Here is a 20,452-nt window from a genome sequence, read left to right as displayed (position 1 = left end):
AAGCACCTCTGCCATTTCCACATTTTCTGTTGTTATTTCCCTCCCCCCTTATTGAGTAGTGGGCCTACCCTGTCCTTGGTCTTCCTCTTGCTGCTAACGTATTTGTAGAATGATTTCTTGTTACCCTTTATGTTTCTAGCTAGTTTGATCTCATTTTGTGCCTTGGCCTTCCACTCCAATTTCAGTCAGTCCTTCTCATAAGGCGTTGTTCTCCAAGAGGCATCTAAAAATTGCATGAAACCTGGACAGGATCCAGCATACGATTGGATCAGATTCAGGACACACTCCATGAACCAAATACACACTTTACTTACATTGTAAGCTCTTTGGGTCATCGCATTTGTGCCTAGGCCCGAATCCCTGATTGCGGCCTCCAGATACTACCGCAACATAATACCTAATAATTTCTGGAGTAATTTCCAATCAGTAAGGTATACCAGGGATGAATTTGGCCCATCCCTTTAGAGTTTCAACCATCCCATTTGCTACTGGCTGCTCCCAAACATAAAGCTAACGAACCCAGTCACTTTGTTTCGCCAACATCTTATCTGTTTGAAATGATGTACTTTTCGGTATCATGAAATTGGTCTGCCTGCCAAGAACATATGCTAGTGAAAGGAGGAATCAAAGTGATAAGAAGTTGCAAAGAGCTTTGCAGAGCTGGTTGGAGGAAATGATGAAAGTGCAGCTCGCTAGACACAGACAAACAAGGCTACGTCTACAGAACAATGGGACTTAAGTAGATCTACAGACATTGTAGGACAGTACAATATATACCTGTCTGCAGGAATGCACCTGCATAGAGCAATCACTGGGACGATAGATTTCCACATGTTTCGATAAAAGACTGTTAAATGCCCACTCCTGTAAACACAAGTCACATTTTGTAGAGATACGAGTTTGAAAAGTTACATTAAAATACCTCAATTGCCTCGACGCTGATTCGTGCTTGGCTACTGCAAAGAAAAAGACGTGTGCCATGGATGGTTCAGCTCGGCATCTAAATTTTATTTATAATAAACTGACGGAATGAAATGTAACGGGCTGAAGGAGCGCAGGAAGCGGCGATGAACGGTGAGGAAGCTTACGTTTCAATTAATCACCCGCACCACAAAGGCCGTGTTCAAACAACATGATGGGTCTGGCTTATATCAGTCAGAGCCAGGAAATGCAGGGTTAAGGCTGACTTGAACTTGGTCTTTAAGTCACCCCATGGTGATATGTGTTCTTAAGATGCCAGGTCTGCTGCAATACCTCAGGCTTCGACAGGATGACTTATTGTTTGCTATTTGCTCTTTTACACAAGATAAGATTCCAGAGGGGTTTTCTGAGGGCTCCCCTGTTTCCCGACTTTTAACCCTTCCCCTCCTGTCCCATTCTGCATAACCAGAAACGTACTACAGATGCCTTCAAATGTATCTTTGTGACACCACTATTGAGAACTAAACCGACAGCTATCAGAACAAAGTGATAAGAAGCAGGCACCTGCATCTGCATTAGTTTGCCTTCCTGTCTTGGGGGAGGCCGGATCCCACACCCCTTACTCAATTGATTAGTCCCTTTGACGCGCGGTGGTACTGTTCTAACGAGGACGTGCAGAAGGATCTGGTCTTAAGATGGCAGAAGTATTATGTAACTCTAATAGGTGGGCATACAACTGTCCCCAGAAAGGCAATGCTAAGATGTTCAATAAGTTGGCAGTGAGTCAAGATGGCACATTAGCTATACACAATATATAATAGCTATAGTTCATATACTATTTATATATAAAGTTTGCCTATTGTTGTTTCTGTTCCCTTGTCCATAACCTCTGTCTGCTTGTCCAGCTTCAGACTGTAAGCTTCCCAGGTACAGACTGCCCTTCTCGAGCGTTTGGAAAGTGCCTGGAACATAGTAGATACGACTGCCAATAAATAATAGTAAGAACTGGTGCCCATTTGTAAGACCACATTTCTCTTTGCTCATATGGATACAAAATATTTTAAAATAGCTTACAGGAAGTGCAGGGAATTGGAGACAGCTAGAAAAATTAAAGCAGCACTGTGGTCCAGTGAATAGTGCACTAGGCTAGACGTCAGGCAACCGTGGTTCTAATCCCGTGTGCTTGAGCAAGTCTCTTCATCTCTTCTGTGCCTTTCTTTCCCTTTTTTTAATCTGTCTTCTCTATACAGATTGTAAACTCTTTGGGGCTGGGATTGTCTTACAATGTACCTTTACAGTGCCTGGCACAACGGAGCTCTCATCTGGGGTAGGGCCTTAGGCACTATTACAACTAAATAAATAATAATAATATGAAAGGCTCATTAGTTCCATAATTGATTGTCCATACACGAGAACCCAATCTATGTAGTAAATCCCTTTACAATATGCATTTGGGGGGTGGGGAAGCAAATACTCCAGCAGCAAGTGCACTGTTCAGCTAAACGAAAACCCCAGAGAGAGTCGTATCGTTGTGACTCAGCAGCGTCTGGGAAATTTCAGTCAATGAGAAACAAAATTACTGAACAATAATGATGCAAAAAAATAACCGTAGGAAACCACTATATTTTGATTTTACTGAACTTAGCGAAGAATCTGATTTTTTCCCCATCACAATGCATCCCACTTCCACCAGTTTCGCAAAATATCATAAAATGGATCCCAGCCTGTAACCTTGTACGTCAAAGTTGTAGCTTGATGTACGAAATGCATGCCGGGGAGTTGGGAATGGTGATATCCAGGGCTTGATTCTTATCTCATTTACATCGGTGTAAGTCAGGAGTGACTCTGTTGAAGTGGGTTCCCTAGGGAGGTGGTGGAATCTCCTTCCTTAGAGGTTTTTAAGGCCTGGCTTGACAAATCCCTGGCTGGGATGATTTAGTTGGGGATTGGTCCTGCTTTGAGCAGGGGGTTGGACTAGATGACCTCCTGAGGTCCTTCCAACCCTGATATTCTATGATTCTAAGTCAACGGAGTTAAACCAGTGTAAACAAGAGGAGAATCACACCCAGAATTAGAGGGTGAAATTCTAGCCTCATTATAGGCAACAGCAAAATTTCCATTGGACTTTAAAGGGGCCAGGATTTCACTCTGATTTCCAAGTGACCACTTCAAACACTGTCCTGGTCAGTAGTGACCAAAAGCTATTACCATCAGAAAACTACTTAACAGCATCCACAAAATGAATTGGTTTCTCAGTCCAGTTCCTACAGGGCAGATAGGGACCACCCCACAAAAATGCTATTATCACAATAGGGCATGATGCTGGAGGCCTCAGCACAGACACAAAGGACTGAATGGTCCATAGTGACTGAAGCGTAGATCTGAGGAACACTGGCAGGGCAGTGTGGTGAAACTGGCATATTGCACTTGTTTTGTGTCTTCATAAGAGCTTTAACTCTCCAGGGCCATTAATCCAGTACCTTTCACAAACTCTATATTCACATAAAAGAAATATGATTCAGCGTGGAGTGAGTTTTTACTGCAGCCTTAAAAACCATTAGGAAATAGAGGTCTATAATGGAATGGCTGAGAGATCCTTAGCTACAGCATAACGACGCGAGCTGTAGCTACTCTAATAAACGTGTTTACAGGAAAGGCATACGCTTGAAATTGCAGAAACCATGTTCAACATCGTGGATATAGAGAAAAAACGACACACGTATATTTCAAACAAAAGGGCCTTTTGGCTTCATTTTTTCCGTTACTGGATTTGAGAGAGCCGAAATTGAATCCTTTATCGAAAAGTGAGACGAAGGAATTTCCAGCACTTTTACAGACCCCGGCATTTAACCGGTCCTCTGGGAAATGGATAGGAAATTCTGAATAGGGAGACACACATAAAACTAAAGGTACTAGTCCATGGTGTGCTTCTTCTCATTACTAGCCTTCCCCAGCCCCCTGCATATGTCTATAGGTCTCAGGCTGTTGAACAAGAACAAAATGGTTATACTCCTAAAAATAAGAGGATCAGGAGCAGAAGAAGAGGGGATAATTTTTCCAGCAGTTGTTCAGTGTCACCGATGCCTCCAGGCTATGAAATTAAATAATCCTAATGAACAGATATGCTCCAATCTTTCAAGTCCTCACGACAGCACAGTTGATCTATCTTAAAAAACAAAATTACACTGTGCAATATACAGTTAGAGACTCCAGACAAACACACTTATAAGAGGTTGGTGATACACAATGTATTTAGGGCTAAATCCTGATCGTGGAGCCATAGGCATGGGTCGTATTAAAGTAAACGGGAGCTAGGCATGTGCAGCCAAAGGAAGAATAGGGTCCTGATTTTAATAAATCAAAACTGCTCATTACCTCTGTACAAGAACTTATACTTCAGGGGTGAAATCCTGGCTCCACTGAAGTCAACGACAAAATTCTCTGACTTCAATAGGGCCAGGATGTCACCCTAGGACTAGCAGCCTTAATTAAAAAGTGCACTAAGAAATAAAATTGGTTGATAACCTCCTGCGTGAAAAGTGCTTCGACGTCTTTATACAACAACTGTGAGGTGCAAACAACCCAGCCTATTAGGTGGGAGAGTTTCCAGAAATATCAGGGCAGGTGCAAAACAAAACCTGTTGCTGCTTCTTTAGTTTACAGCCTAGACCTGCCAATGGGGAGAGTAGCCCTTCCTCACTGAATTGTCCCATTGATCTTGCTGACATCACTGAGATGACCCAGGGAGGAAGGACTCCTCACAAGTAAGGGTTCGCAGGATGGATGCCCCTGCACGGAGTTCAAGGTTGTCCAGTGCTCTCAGGAAGGAGGGTGGTCTAGAGACTGCATGAAATGCAGGAGGGACTGCGCTGTTGCTATCAATTGTACGTGGCAGGTGCTCCGATACCACGGTGACGTGTGGCTGTATAGAACCCTAAGATAGAGAAATTGCCAGAATGTGATACGAGTGTGCAGAGGTGAAGGGGAAGGAACATCCAAGGAGCATGTCAGGACTTGAGGAACACAAGGGCTCCTCCCTTCACTGTGCTAGGACCACAGCCGCTCCCCCTCAACACTGGCCCACAGAATGAATCCCAGTGAAGGCGGTGCAATCCCCTTACATACCAGGCTGCTTGGGGAGGGGGCCTCCCTGGGGTACAAACCCCCACGGCCCTGCGAGCAGGGTGGCTGTGTCTCTATAGTACTATGTTTTACTGTTTGCTTTTCGGCAGCTGTGCTTGAAACCCAAGCCCCAAGGAATGTCCCTCTTTCGTCCTCCTGGGGACAGACGCGATATTCAAACCACTGGGTTTAGTTCGTTTCACGGCTACTTTTCCAGCCTTTTCCTAATCGGTCATCTTCAATGAAAAAGGGGTCAATTTATGTTTTCCTTCCCAAATGCCATCCTGGTGAAATCTGAGCAGCAGGGTGTAATTAGGTGAGACAGTGACTAGGTGAACTTATCTCATGTAAAATGGAAGGGCCTAAGTGTATTTAATCATGTATTGAATAGATTACATAGACATAAACATAGTAGCTAGTAACAGACAAGCAAGTACATAACCAATATAATGGTTGGCCCCTAGTTTTTAGTGTGGCCTTTGAATAAACCTATTGGGAAGGCGTGCAAACAAAGCCATTTGGTTTAATAAGTATCCTGTTATTCAATTCTTCAAATGTCCCTGATTTGGGTACAGGACAAGGAGAAAGTTACAATGAAAGGTTACGGGAACCCCACCAACTATAAGCCGAATAAACAAGAAAAGTCCTAGAAGTCCCTGCCAATAGTTTTATTATTGCTAAGAAATAGGTAAGCATGTTACATAATCCAGTCTGTAATGTGGAATTTTATATTTGAGCACAGACATTTATTATGTAACGAATCAGAGGAGGGAGTGTTGATAAAAAGCATGGTGTCATCTTGGGTATAAAAAGAGTGTACTGAAATTTAATTCCATGTCAATGTAGCCAAACCATTGGCCTGGCATATCCCACTTGATCACTGCAGTGCGGCATTCTGTGCCTATGCTGAAATAAACCTGTTCCTTGGATCTGAACTCAGAGTTAGTAGTGGTTTTGTCTGCTAGTGCAAGAGGTGGGGGTCTGCTTTGTTAGGTTTGTAAGGTAACCTGTGGGCCTGGTCGGGGGTCCCGAAACTCCTGGAGTTTAATCTATGCCCATTTGAACAAATATATCAAATGTGTGGATGAAGACAAGTGTGGTGGAAACAAAAGGGTTCAGCACAGGACCTTCTCGGGAGCAAGGGGGTGGGAGGGTAGAAGAATTTTCCTACTCTTATCTATTTGTAACATTCATCAAACATCATTGCTACTCAAAATCTTCATCCTTCTGGAACTTGACAGATGTTGCAAACAACCATGAACCATAAAACTTGTAGTTTACTTTTCCTGCAGCAAAATTTGCCAGAATGTTAGATATTCAAGCAAACATTCTCCTCGTTTGGACGGCAATGACGGAAAGAGGAGGCGAGACTTGCACATGTAACTTGTATTCACCTTCTTAAAAAAAATCCAATTACATCCTTTTTGGACTGCTTTCATCAGCACTACTTCTGAGTGAAATTATTAGACACTACTAGCTTTGTAAAAGCACACAGTTTCCATCTGTCAATTGAAATGGGCAAAATTAGATCTTGAATCTGTGCATTTAGACCATTGTCAAACCAGTCAGACTGGTACAGTGCTCAAAACAGATTTTATTAAGAAGGAGAAAGAGAAATTGTCTCCTACAGTTGCATCTTGTCAAATCTCTACCCAAGGAAGACCAGTTCTAGAGTGACCAGCATAAAATTTCATGCAACGGGAGTCTCTGAATAGTTGTGGGAAGACTGTACAGAGCTAATCAGCAAATAATTCACTTTAAATTTGTCTCTACTCAGGCTGGTGACTTCTAATTGCTGGTTCAGAAATACAGTATGTTCCCTGATGATTTTAAGTTGTTCCAAGTTATCGCAAAATTAACTATTAGGGGAGAAAGATAAATTCCCTTCCATCTCATGGAGCTAAATATTCACTTAAAAGTAAAGACAAATATGATCTTACTTAAAAACACAAGGCTGCTGCTACAGCTGGATTAAAGGATTAGATGTAATGCCAGATGCTACCTTAAGAATTAATGGCAAAATCTGGACCAATGTTCTTTTAGAACATCTGTGTAAATAGAGCTAACATATTTTTACATGAGTTTTAATACTAGTGGCAAAGGTTTTCGCTGCATGGTTTGGAGGCACTCCTGGTTTGAATTCAGCCCTGGAATGTGTCACGGCTTCTCTTTAGTGGTGGTGGTGGGGGGGGGGGAAGTTACTAAGCATCCACAGCTCCCATTGATTTCAATGGGGCTACTCCTGATTTGCGCCAGCGTAAGTGAATGGAGATGCAAGAGTCACCGTTATAATCCAGTAGAAAGCCAACAAGCTTGGGCACTGGAGATGGAGAGTAGCCTACGATCCTTGGCTTTTGGAATAGTTTAAAAACAAGAGGACTGATTCAGCACTAACTCACTGCAGATTGTAAACCAATATAACTCCAGTTACCACTGTGGAATAATTCCAACATGAGCAGCGAATCAGGCTTACTGTTTAGATAGCACACGGCAGCTGAATTTTAGGTCCTGCTTCCAATAAGGTCTATCAGAACATTGCTAATTGACCTCAATGGGCGCAGCTTTTTGACTTCAGCCTTTAAATAGTGAAATACAGAGTAAAATAGTGCAATAAAACCTATAACAATATCTGTGTGGCTAGATGACTTAATGATTCCTTGGCTAAGTTCAATGAGTATCACTTGAAAACTAATTCTCATTTTAAAAAATTCTCTGTGACTCTCCCCAACCCTGCAAAAAAAAAAAAAAAAAAAAAAAGACAACCAAATCTTTAAGAAAAATTAAATTAAATTAACATATGATGCTTGGGAAAAGATCTATACCCAACCTGGGACAGTACTGCATAAAATCCATTTGTAAAAGCAATATTTAGACTTTAACTTCTTAAGGTATAACAACTATACGTACTATACACACACACAAAGTAGATGTATGTGTACAGATCCATGGGTGGTATAAATCTGGGTAGTCCCATTGACTATGTAAAAAGCAGCAGAGGGTCCTGTGGCACCTTTAAGACTAACAGAAGTATTGGAGCATAAGCTTTCATGGGTGAATGCCCACTTCGTCAGACGCAAGACCTCCGTCTGATGAAGTGGGCATTCACCCACGAAAGCTTATGCTCCAATACTTCTGTTAGTCTTAAAGGTGCCACAGGACCCTCTGTTGCTTTTTACAGATTCAGACTAACACGGCTATCCCTCTGATACTTGACACCATTGACTATGCTGTGCCAATTTATACCATCTGAGGATCGGGCCCAGGGACACAATGGAAAAAGCAAACATACCCATGTCCTACACATGTGAGACAGTTGTAAACAAACTTGATTGCATTTATTGGTTCCTACCAAGTCAGAGAGGCAGAAAAACCAAAGGCTATTGCAAAACTTTAACAAGATCTTTTAGGATTAGTTTTCTACGTGGGCTGACAAGTAGCCAGTTAAATTTTCTGTGCTTTAGCGATGTGAAATATTACAGATGCACTGTAAAAAAAATAAGCACAAATATGGAACAATTACAGCAAGGAGATTAGGCGTAACCTTGAAAAAGATACTGGAGTAACAGTCAATTCTCTTTAAAACGTCTTTTGGTAGGTAATTTAGTAGAGAGCCATTTCAAATGCTAGGACAATAATGAAAAAGACATGTAAAAGGTTAAATTTAATTTCTCTGATGAGATCATATAAATTGGGAATATTGTGTGTGCGTTTTAACCGTTGGGTGAATTGGTCTTTATGGAAATAACAGTGGTAACTAGATTAAGGCATGCTGGGGAAATACGTAGAAGTTTCTTATGTGCATTTCCCAATGAATACTAATCAGCAGCACCTTTTGCAATTTGGGTTTAGGCCTTTATTGACCAAAGATGCATAACTGTGGTGGACAGTTATGCATTACAGTGGCCGTGTAATTAAATTAAACATCCACTAGGGATAGAGAAGAGACTACAGTCAAGGTCATAAAATTCATGATCATCTTCATTACTGGTGTAAATCAATGAGGTTCTACCAGGAATGAATTTGGGCCCATATATTTGAAAGGAAAAAAAAAAAAAAAAACTTTACTTGTGTCATTAACAACAACTTTTATGTTGAACACCAAAATAATATTAAAGCTCTCATTTAATTTTCATTATTTATGCTCTTGGTTTACTTTGTGCGCTTCACTCAGCTTAAATAATGAAAACGGTCTTGTCAGTTTCACCTTTTTTAATAATAAATTTCACTTTCTTATTCTTATGCACCAGCACAAACACGGTTATATCTGGGTTCACTACATACATATGGTCCAGCATATTCTATGATCACAAAATTTACCACAGAATTTCACTCTTTGCTGCAAAGCTATGATCCAGAATCTCAGCTTTCATTTAAAAACAAGTGTCTAGCCCTTATGGGTGCAAATAACACCTCAAAATAGGAGCTGAACTTAAACTGATGCCTGTGCGAGTCTGAAAAGAGCCTAAAACAATGGCTCTGAGAGGTGACTGAACAATGATTCAGCAGTGGTCACACAAGCACCAAAACACAGAGCTACACCTATTCAAGGTACTCCTGCTTATGCTTCCCAGGATCGCATTAGCTATTTTGGCCACAGCATCACGCTGGGAGCTTGTGCTATGCACCACAATCCCCACATCTTTTTCAGAGTCACTGCTTCCCAGGATAGAGTCCCCGAGTGCAGTGGTTTTCAAAAAATTTTTCTGGCGACCCAGTTGAAGAAAATTGTTGATGCCCGTGATCCAACAGAGCTGGGGATGAGGGGTTTGGGGTGTGGGATGGGCTCAGGGCTGGGGCAGAGGGTTGGGGTGCAGGGGTGAGGGCTGCGGGGTAGGGCCAGTAATGAAGGGTTCAGAGTGTGGGAGGGGGCTCTGGGCTGGGGTAGGGGTGCGGGAGAGGGTCAGGGCTCTGGGCTGGGGGTGCAGACTCTGGGGTGGTGCCAGGGATGAGGGGTTTGGGGTGCAGGAAGGGGCTCAGGGTTTGGGGGGGCCTCAGGGCTGGGGCAGGGGATTAGGGCGCAGGGTTGGGGCATGGGCTTACCTTGGGCGGCTCCCAGTCAGCGGGCGTGCTAAGGCAGACTTCCTGGCACTGCGGACAGCACTGCGCCCCAGAAGCGGACAGCAGCAGGTCCAGCTCCAAGGCGGAGGCACGCAAGCAGTTCCATGCAGCACCTGCCCCCCAGCTGCCATTGGCCAGTTCCCGGCCACTGCGAGTGTGGAGCTGGTGCCCGGGGTAGGGGCAGTGTGCGGAGTCCCATGGCCCTCCCGCCTAGGAGCCGGACCTACTGCTGGCCGCTTCCGGGGTGCAGCATGGTGTCAGAACCGGTAGGGACTAGCGTGCCTTAGCCGGGCAGCACCGCCGACAGGACTTTCAACGGCCTGGTCGGCGGTGCTGACTAGAGCCGCCGCAACCCAGTGCCTTCCATTCCACGACCCAGTACTCGGTTGCAACCCGCAGTTTGAAAACCACTGCCCTAGGGTGACCAGATGTCCCGATTTTAGATGGACAGTCCCCATATTTGGGGCTATGTCTTGTACAGGCGCCTATTACCCCCCACCCCCGTCCCAATTTTTCACACTTGCTGTCGGGTCACCCTAGAGTCCCCCATCCTGTAAGTATGGTCTATATTGTTTGTTCCCAGGTGTATACATTTGCATTTAGCCCTATTAAAATGCACTTCTCTTTGATATTAAAAAAGTTACTTGATTAGTTATCTAGAGCCCATCCTTTCTTGATGTAAAACCCACTGAAATTAATGAATTTAAAAAACAGAGATTCATGTGGCCAACATATTTTTAGAAGAATTGTAATTTACATGGGATTTCTTTTTTTTAATTGGTGTTTTGTAATTGCTTGTAATCCAGCGGAAGATTTCAACTAAGGGTGTGGTACCTGCGCCTCTTGTTGAATTCAACAGGAGCTGTGGATGCTCAACGGCTCTCAGGGTTAGGCCCGTCAATACATTTGTTACATGATGGTTTCTTCTAGTGCACCTTAAATATTTTATTTAAATGACATGTAAATATTTATATTAGGCAAATTCTGATTCAGGTGTTACTCAGGCAGAACGCCCATTGAGTCAGCCGGAGTTTAGACTTAGCAAGCACAGATTAAAAGTGGAGTAAAGATTTCATGAAACGGCCCATCAAGGCTGATACAACATTCTCTAAAAATCAAACACACATGCACACACCACTGAAGTTTGGGCTTAAACTCCTGGAAATTGACAATTCTTTCTCTTCGTGCCTCAACTAAAATGTGACGTATAGGCTAAACAATTACGTAGTTAGAACACGTGTATATGGTTGTATATCACAGAGTCCATAGTAACCACTGTTCATAGTAACAGTGGGATAAGGAACTAAGAAACACAAATTCAAGGCGCCTGTCAGACAACACTCGTGAACTTGGCCGAGCAGCAAACTTCTTAAACAAACCCAAACAATCGGCTGCTGTTGTGAGGATGGGGGAGGCCAAGCCTTGAGTCTTTCATGAGTGAAAGAACTGAACCTTGTTGAATGAAACATGCTTTTTCCCCATCCAGAACTGATTACGTTCTTAATTCCGGCACTTTTTCTTTTCTCAAAATAGACCAAACAAAGCATCTAGCCAAAGTGCCTGAAGTAATTTGATCTGCATCCCTCCTGCAAGTAGCATTAGGAACTAGATGCTAGGGGATGCTCTGAAATAACAGGCAGAGCAGCACTGCAGTCTTTGGCCCAGACCCTGTAATGCCTATATGGAAAGCTCCTCTGGGTGTTCTTTTTAGGGCTTGAACCAAGTGTTGTGAGGGAAAAGACATTAAAGATAGTGGGGTGCTCAGATTTGAAGGTAATGGGCCCGTATAGCTACCCTAGACAGACTGACCCAATGCCCACTGAAGTCCATTTGACTTCAATGGGCTATAGATCACACTCCTAGTCACTTGTGAGATGAAAGTCAATGGGGGTTTTCTCAGATTTAGGAATGCAGAAATGGGCCTTTTACAGTAGCTATTTAGTTGTCAAAAGTTGTTCTCATCTCACCAGACCCATATGAACCACAAAGCTGAGACAGTTTTCTGTCAAAATTCACAGATTTAATTACTACTGGGGATTATACGTTGAGTGACAGGATGTTCCTACAGCCAATGATACAGCAAGTATTCTGTTCAGTTGCATACACAACAGCGATTGCCATAAAATCAGCGTTCCACATTCCAGCAAATTAAACCGCTGTCCATCGCATACTTTGCCCATGTTGACTGCAAATTAGCAACACAAACTGGTCCATCTATTACATGTTTGTCAGCCAACAGCTCAAAACAATCAAAATCCAAACTCAGATACAGATTGACCATCTTTTACTGAAATGGGACCAGTAGTAAAATCTACATTAAAAAGCAAACTCGGATTATTTCTATAGAGCTGTCATTTATTGTAAATAAGAACCAGGAAAAAAAAAACTCAAAAGCAAACCCAACACTATACCAGAGAACATGCTACCATACACAAAGTCCTACCCACAGACCTCTATAAATAAACCTGTGTAGGAGATCCAGTACTGAGAGAAATAAGTAAGTTTGCTTCCAATTATATTTTAAATAAAAAGCAAAACTAAGTAAATCAATAATGACAGAGGGGAAAAACTCTTTAGACCTGATAGTAAAGGATTAAATTTAAACCAATGCTCAGACTCACAACAGTTACTTTCAGGCTGCTTATTAGCTTTGTGCTATCATATATGATGAATTTATTGTTGAAATAGAGTTGAAAGGTAACGCTGGAGTTTTTTTAAAGGACTTATCTCCTATATTCAAAACATAACTTACTAAACTATAGGACAAGAATTATGCTATAAAGCAATAGCCTGACAAAGCAACCATATAGGAACACACTATTAATCAAACATAAATCTAGTTGGGATGTTTTTTCCACTTTTGGTGAAACTTTAATGCACAGAACAGTTTGACTAAGTCTTGCATATAGGAATAACATAGTTCATTTGCAGGCCTTTTGCATTCCATGATTTCGTAAGGCTTCAAAGCACGTATTAACAGACAAACATTCAAGCTTTTAGGGGAATCTATGCAGGGTCTTCCTAGCTGCTGTTTACTTGCAGAATCAAGAGCAACCACTGGAAAAAAAAAAAAAGCCTACAAATGTGGCATCTGTTAACTGTACTCTACACATTACCCCAATTTTTGTACAATTCACAAACATTTCCAGGGGGCACATGCCTCCTGCCAGACATGTTCAGAATGTCTGACCTTCGATCCCTACAGTAACTGATCCTGTGCACACCTGTCTGACATGAAAACCATGCAAAATCTTTTTTTAGCTATTGGTAAGCCTTGTGGTAACCCCCTCTGCTTAAGCCACAGAAACAAGCCATGCTTTTGGCCCATAACTTATGACCTACAGCAGGTGTAAGTCCTAGATCCATGCTATCCACAAATATTTAGAGCTGTTGGGGTGGTTTCACAGCTAAATTGAGCTAGACTGACAAAGGTTTCAATAAGTCAGAAGCCTACCCACACTTTGGACTCATTAAATCTTCTTGAGCTGCAGAAGCATTTGGTGTTTTCAGTACAGATCCAAATATATACATAGAATACACTGTTCATATGGTGCTTGACCGAGCGCTCACTTGATATTAGTGGAAGGATTCCCACTGGCTTTCATGGACACTATACTGGGCCTTTTGAGAGGAAGTCAAGCCTGCACTGCAAGAAAGGAAAGGTCTGTTCTGTAATAGAAGAAGGTGGTTCATTTGCAGAGGAAATGACCATTAAAATATAATAAGATGCCTTCAATTTAATAAGAACTACTTTGTGGGTTGCTGGATGAGTATAAATCCCTCACAGGCCAGTGGCACGTTGGTGAAATTCCTTTGCTGAGTAGTGCGGGGAGCCACACACAGGTCTCCGAGCTGCAGGCCTGGACAAAGAACTCTTAGCAGAATATGTTCATCAAATGATAATGCAAACTACATAAAAATACAGAGGATAGGAAAGTGGACTGCCTGCTTCAATGGGCACATAAATTCCCTGGGTCATTAAATATTTAGAATCGACAAACAGATAATTTAGCCAGGAAAGGACTTCCCTAGTTTTCCTCCCTACAAATAAATCACTGTCTAAGTCAAATTGAACAAAGAACTACGTTTGCTTTAAGGAAAAGCATAACAATTATGAAACGTACTCCTTTGCTTACGGGGATAGTGCATCCCAGGTGACATGGCATTTCCACAGAGATATTCTCACTCGGCCATTAAAAAGAATGTAAAGATGCTTCCCTTCTTTTCATAATAAAGGAAACTTTTAATGCAAAGCTGCTCAGTATTGTGGTTTATGGATTCATGCTTTGGTAGGCAGGGAGAGTCACATAAATTGCATAACTGGTTAGAGACCACCTTTGTGAATCTGACATTTCTTTCAAGCTAAGTTTTTCCAAGACAGGTGCTCATCGAGTGCTGGCCCTTGTTCTGTCTACCCATCCACTCCCCTCATCTATCTGTCTTTCCATCTGGCTGCTTTTTAAGTTTCACAAAAATGCTTTGGTTGCATTCCTTCCAAAGCTGATGACCTTCAACTGAATGTGATTTGAAATGCATGCAGTCCTTAGACTTCAGTACAGTCATTTGGACTGAGCATTGTTTCACGGGCAAGATGAAGATCTCTTTACTAACTTTTATGGTGCTTGACAAAGCCTAGCCAAATATCTTCAGAGACATGGTCATCAATAAATATTATTCCTCCCTCTGTCTTTAAAAAAGTTACAGTCAGGATTTAAAGATTAATTTCACTACATAGAATGAAACTGCCAGCAACTGGAAATAGTGAAAACTAGAGAAATTCCAGTACAGATTTATACTAGTGATACTTGTTACCATTTTATATGTTGCAAACACTGTTCTGTTAAAATAAAGTCCCCCCCCACACCAACTCACCTGCCAATACCACTACAGCATAAAGCTTACATTGTTTTGATTAGATCTGCCTCATTAGTAACCAAACATCACAATTATCCATCGAAGTCTACATTTATGTCACACAGATAATTTGCTAAGGGAATTTTGTTTCCTGTAAATACAATTGAAAGATTAGAGAAAAGTTGCAAAAAAAATAATCAAGCTCCATTGAAGAATAAAGTACAGTAATGCTACACAATGGTTTGAATGCAACTACTGTTCCAAAGAAAACACTGCTACGTAAGACTCACTCCCATAAGACAGATGTTGGTTTCTCGCTCTCATTTTTTTTTTTTTTAAAACAGCTGCAGGTTAATTTGTCAAGGCTATTTTTTGGATTTTGATATTATCAACCCGATAGGTAATATAAAGGACAAGGATAGTCCTTGAATCTGAAGAGGGGGCTTCCCCCCCTCTTCTCCCCATAAAATTGAAACATGATAACCTACTCGGGGGACATGGGGAAGAATCTCTCTTGACTCACTGTACTGCTTAGATATAAAAAGCTACCCTTGACCATTGGTTTTATTACATTTTTTGGTGTAGAATCATCATGTATATTTAATATTTATGCAGCTAAAATCATCAATGAAAAGAGCCATTACTTTGTTTTATTTTCACTTTTCTGCTCTATTCAATTTTAATAGCTACATGGCCCAATTCTGCTCTCCGCCTGGTTCAAAGTTGGAGTAAAGCTACTTTAAGTGAGGGGGAGAATCAGAGGTATAAAGTTTGTGGGTTTTCTCTCCAAGGATTTCTTTTAATAATGGATTACAGCAGCTTTCTGAAGAGGATTGTGTAATTCCTTCGAATGACAGCATACAAGTTGGTGCTGATTCTTAGGAAAAAAAGTGATCTCAATTGCACACTGGTTAACTAAAGCTAAATCAATAATAACCATATTAATAAATAATGCTTATAATAGCAATGGCAGGATACAGACAGCAACCTACTGGCAGATATCAATGGAAATGTAAGCATTAATTATCTGCACAATGTCAGTGCTACACCTACATGACACGTTTACATGTGCAGCAAAGCTAAAAGCTCAATTCTGAAGATCATCAAGACAAACTAACAACTCTGCTTTCATACAAGATGTCTCTTGCATTTTCCTGAAATTCAGTTTTCTAGTTGTCACAACTAAGAACACGTTGCTTTTTTTTTTATTTGAAGGGGGGGTGGATTTGGAGGGGTGCAATTGGGGAACAAAAGGGGAGTTAGAAAGACTGTTTGCACTTTCTCCATCCCTAGTTGTGAATAAAATAAAGAATAAAAAAAATCAAACAGAAGCTTTCAGAACCCAGAATGAAAAGTCAGGCGTGAACTCAGCTTCTCAAAACCAATTCTAATATGTTTCATTTTCCAATGTGAAGTAACACACGCACTCACAGATCTCTTATATAAACAGTTAAAGGGTTACTCCTGGTCTCAAATTCCCCACAGCTTTTAACACAAATAAGGAGCTATCTTTAAACTTTACTCTTTTCCACTCCCCTGGACAAATAGGTAAAGTTTAAGGAATTCTGATTTTGTTGTTTCTTTGCAGGTCCTAAAATGAGTTAGCTTTCAATCGTTTCCCCCTATTATGCTTGGTTTCTATTTGCATCCAAGAAAAGACTTAATGTGCACAAGGCCAGGTGTGTTTTTTTTTATGGTTTTTCTTCTTGAATTTTACCAGGGCTTTATTTCTTTCTTTGTAGCTTGAAGTATACTTTAATGCTTCCTATACAGTAGCAGGACTGGGAGAACCTTAACTGAATATCTGACCTATTAACCAGGACACACATGCTGATCCTGCTGGAGGCTTTTGGGTTCTCTGGCAGTACAATAAATAATAATCAGAACAATAGAAGAGACACTAAAATCCCACTGCTGATGCGAGCCACTGCTGCTCATCTTTCTCTGTAAGTAGCAAAGACCACTCCGTTTAGCACAAGGTGTAGGATCAGTTTGCTCTGAAAGGTGCACCCCTAACAACAGCTGCATTCAATTCTAGGTCAAAGAGGCTAGGACCTGCTCCTCAAACCAACTCCTGCTAGAACCAACCATGTCTCTTCCTGAAGGATTCACAAACCAAGTGGCTTTAAAGGCTGCAGCCTGCCACGCTTCTCTGTCTGCCATAATCATCCCTGACTGCATGGACTTAGCTGAGTTACTCCAAGGGTGGAACCTGACCCATCCAGAGAAACAAACCAAACCAACCGGCGCTCCCCCAGCACTGCCTGAAACTCCACCGCCAGGTGCTGGACACAGATGGCCCTCGGGGTGGGGGGCAGAGGGGAAGCACCCAGCAGCAGGACACCCCACGCCCCAAGCTGGGCATGGGGCAGCTCTCCTGGGAAAGGATATGGGTTACAGACCAGTCTGAGGCACCAGCTGCGTGGCCGGGTGGTTTGCTTGAGGCAGAAGAAGACGGTGGGTGCCAGGGCCGGGTAAGGGACCTGTTCCTCGTCCTCCTGGGCTGGATCCCGGGCAGAGGAGCCTCCAGAGCCCAGGCTGCCCTGGATCGACTTGCAAGGGCTGAGCGCATCCTCGTCCTCCCCGGGCTGGGCTGCCTGGCTGGGGAGGGAGGCTATGGGCACCCGGACTTCGTCGCTCGCCAGCGGCTGGAAGGGCTCTCTCCTCTCGCCATCAGTCATGATAGCAGCCAGGACCTGCAGGGCAAGGAGCAGGGGGCAAAGTCACTCGGGCATCGCTGGAGACCCCAGGGCCAGGGTGGGGCGCACCCTCCACCTGGATGAGAGAAGCGCCGGGGGGGGGGGTGTCTCCAAGCACTGGTAAATCCAAGGGAGAGAAAGGGAGGGGGGAGCAAATAGATAGAAGGAGGAACAGGAAAAAAGAGGAGAAGTGGGAGAGAAGAAAGAAGATAGAAAGGGAGGGAGGGAGGGGGAGGCTACAGGAAATCTGGGCTGCCCATGGTTTCAGCCTCCCCGCTGATGAAAACAGAAGAAAGGGGGAAATGGGGTCCCCCGACTGAACTCAGCCCGGGCAGGGTCGGCGGGGGCTAAAGACACCCCCAGGCTGGGGTGCGACTGATCCCAGCGATGGACCTGGAGCAGCGGCCAGACGGGCTTCCCCGCTCCCATCCCCACCCCAGCCTGCTGGAGCCAACTTTGTCAGGGTCCTGAGCGGAGGAGTGACCCCCCCCCCCCAAGACAGACACATCACAGGGGACTCAGCCCTACTTGGCCAGCATCCACCAGCGCCGGATCGGGGAGGGGGCCAGAGGGGCTTGTTCATGGGGGTGGGGGGCGCAGGTGCCTCTCTTTGGGGGCAGGGGGCTGCTGCTCACCTTTGTTTCGCGGATGGTTGGTTTCCCAGCAGCATAGCCGGGACTTCCAGTTCACATGAGACCAGGCAGCAATCCACTTCCCCGGACTCCGGCTGGAAGGAGCGGGGCTTCGCCCTGGGGAGACGGCACCTTTGTAAATCCGGCCGCGGCAGGGAAAGGCGGGGGGCTGGGTCCTGGGCAGATGCGGGCGAGTTCTCCCTCTCCCCTGGCAGCCCCTCGGCGAAAGGGGGTGGATGGATGGGGGGGACGGGGGAGCGGGGTGCAGGCGGGGGGATCTTCCCGGGCGGATCCTCGTGCAAGAATAATCCCAAGGAGAAAGCAGCCCAGCCCCGCCGCTTCTTTGCAAAGCTTCGCCCGTGCGAACAGGAAACTTCGGCTTGAGCTGGGGGGAGGGAGGAGAAAGGAGGAGGGGAGGGGAGCCGGGGGCTGGGATCCCAGAGGGGCGGGGATGGCAGGCAGCGTGGAGGGGGGACCGTCTCTCTTCCAGCCGGGGAGAGACAATGATCCGGCGGAGCGGGGATCTCCCGGGCTCTGGCTGCCCGTGGGGCGCGGAGCGGAGCGGCGCGGCTAGCGGCCCCGTGCGCCCGGCTCCGCGCGTCTCTCCATCCCCGCCTCGCCGCCGCCCTTTGTTCCCCCGGCGCCGGAACACGTGGAGCGGGCGATGCCTCGGGGCGGCCGGGTCACCCAGTTCATCGCGGCGGCTGGCCTCAGAGCGCGGTTCGGGGGCAAGCCGCTGGCTGCAGGGCGCTCCCGCCTGGTCCTCAGCCGGTCCTCATAACGCTCAACTTCAGCCCGCCTGCGGTCCCTCTCCTCCGACTTAGGCCAGTTTCGCAGGCGTGTAACTCGGTTGACTTCGGAACAGTTACTCCCCCTCGGGACCAATGCAAGGGAGAGGAAAAATCAGGCCCCGTCCCTGGAAAGCCAAGCACATTTCTGGAGAGGAGACAACAGCTATAGTGCTATTAATCATGCTATAATTATATCAAGCTATACTCGTTCCTTATATTACTTACTGATATTCATAGGAGGTATTTCCAGCACGGTGGCTGTTGGGATTTTTGACTTTCCTGGCACGCTAGGCTTGAGATCTGTGCCCCATAACACAGCATCTTCTCCCTGAAGGAGGTCATTCGGTCACGTCATGTTTTTAATCAGTGTCTGTGTTTCCATAAGGATGGTTCCTGATTCATTTCATCGCTTAGAGAGGGTGATTGCTTATAAAAAAAAAAAAAAAAAGGTTTGTATTTTATTTAAAAAAAAAAAAAAACCTGTAATTTGAATAGATGCAAGGAATTCACAGCCCCTTGTTTTGCAGCTCTCATACCAAGATGGGAATTAATTCAGTAAATGTTTTAAAGAAATAAATATATAAACTGAAGTTGGAGGACTGGGCATTTTAATAAATTGCAGTGCTTTTAGCTAAGAAGCTAATCTTCCCCAGGGGCTTAGCTTCCAGGGATCAGAATAAACAGATAAAAAGTTGTTAGAGGCACTGTCCCTTATACACTCTGCCTAGGAAGTTTTAGTCTTTTGAGTTATTTCAAATTGCATGAATAATAGATAGATGTAAAGCAGGGGGAGGGGGCAGGAGAAATAAAAAGATCTTAGCCTGATGCACTCCCCTCAGCTGGAATCTTTTAAAGGATGAGTTCATTATATACCACCACATTCAATTTGCAAATGCAGTTCCCGGTGTTATTCTTCATGGTTAACAACTGGGGATTGATTGAAAAGGGAGGTCACGAAGGTTTCAAAGCAGAAAGAGCTAACTGCAATGGCGAGAGCAAGAATTGGTTTTTTACACACACATGCCTGCTTTTCAAGGGCTGTTTTATTAGGCATTTGCAGGTTGTGATTAACAGCATGTGGCGACTTTATTATTGAGCAAACACGGTCTGGAAAACAAACATGAACTCTGCGAGAAAGAAATTGCGCTTGGAGTTTCCCCACATTTTTACAAGCTGAGTAGGGCAAACAAACTACCCCCTAGAAGGGAAGAGTTGCATTTGATTTGGATGCTGCTAGCCTAAACAAATGATTTTCCTGTTGTAAATCACCCTGTGCTTTTAGTGCAAGAAACCGGCCTCCCCTGAAGCCAAAGAGGTTTACTAAAGGGGAAACATGGAGAAACGAAGACCACTCTAAAGAGATGGAGTAGCTCAA

At 44.0% G+C, this 20,452-nt stretch overlaps 1 protein-coding gene across 1 annotated transcript in view; it reads right to left on the bottom strand.

Annotated features, from left to right (window-relative positions):
* The window catches only part of CACNA1H (calcium voltage-gated channel subunit alpha1 H), a 457,818-nt gene extending 440,386 nt beyond the window's left edge, over positions 1-17,432 (bottom strand). The window contains exon 1 of the mRNA XM_065412515.1: positions 17,347-17,432. The gene's annotated coding sequence lies outside the window, so the exon portion shown is untranslated. The remainder of the gene's footprint in view (positions 1-17,346) is intronic.
* Between the last annotated feature and the right edge of the window lie 3,020 nt (positions 17,433-20,452).

This window comes from Emys orbicularis, chromosome 10 (assembly GCF_028017835.1).
Source record: "Emys orbicularis isolate rEmyOrb1 chromosome 10, rEmyOrb1.hap1, whole genome shotgun sequence".
In the NCBI taxonomy this organism is placed as follows: domain Eukaryota; kingdom Metazoa; phylum Chordata; order Testudines; family Emydidae; genus Emys; species Emys orbicularis.
Note: the sequence above shows the minus strand (reverse complement) of the source record. Positions and strands in the feature narration are given on the sequence as shown.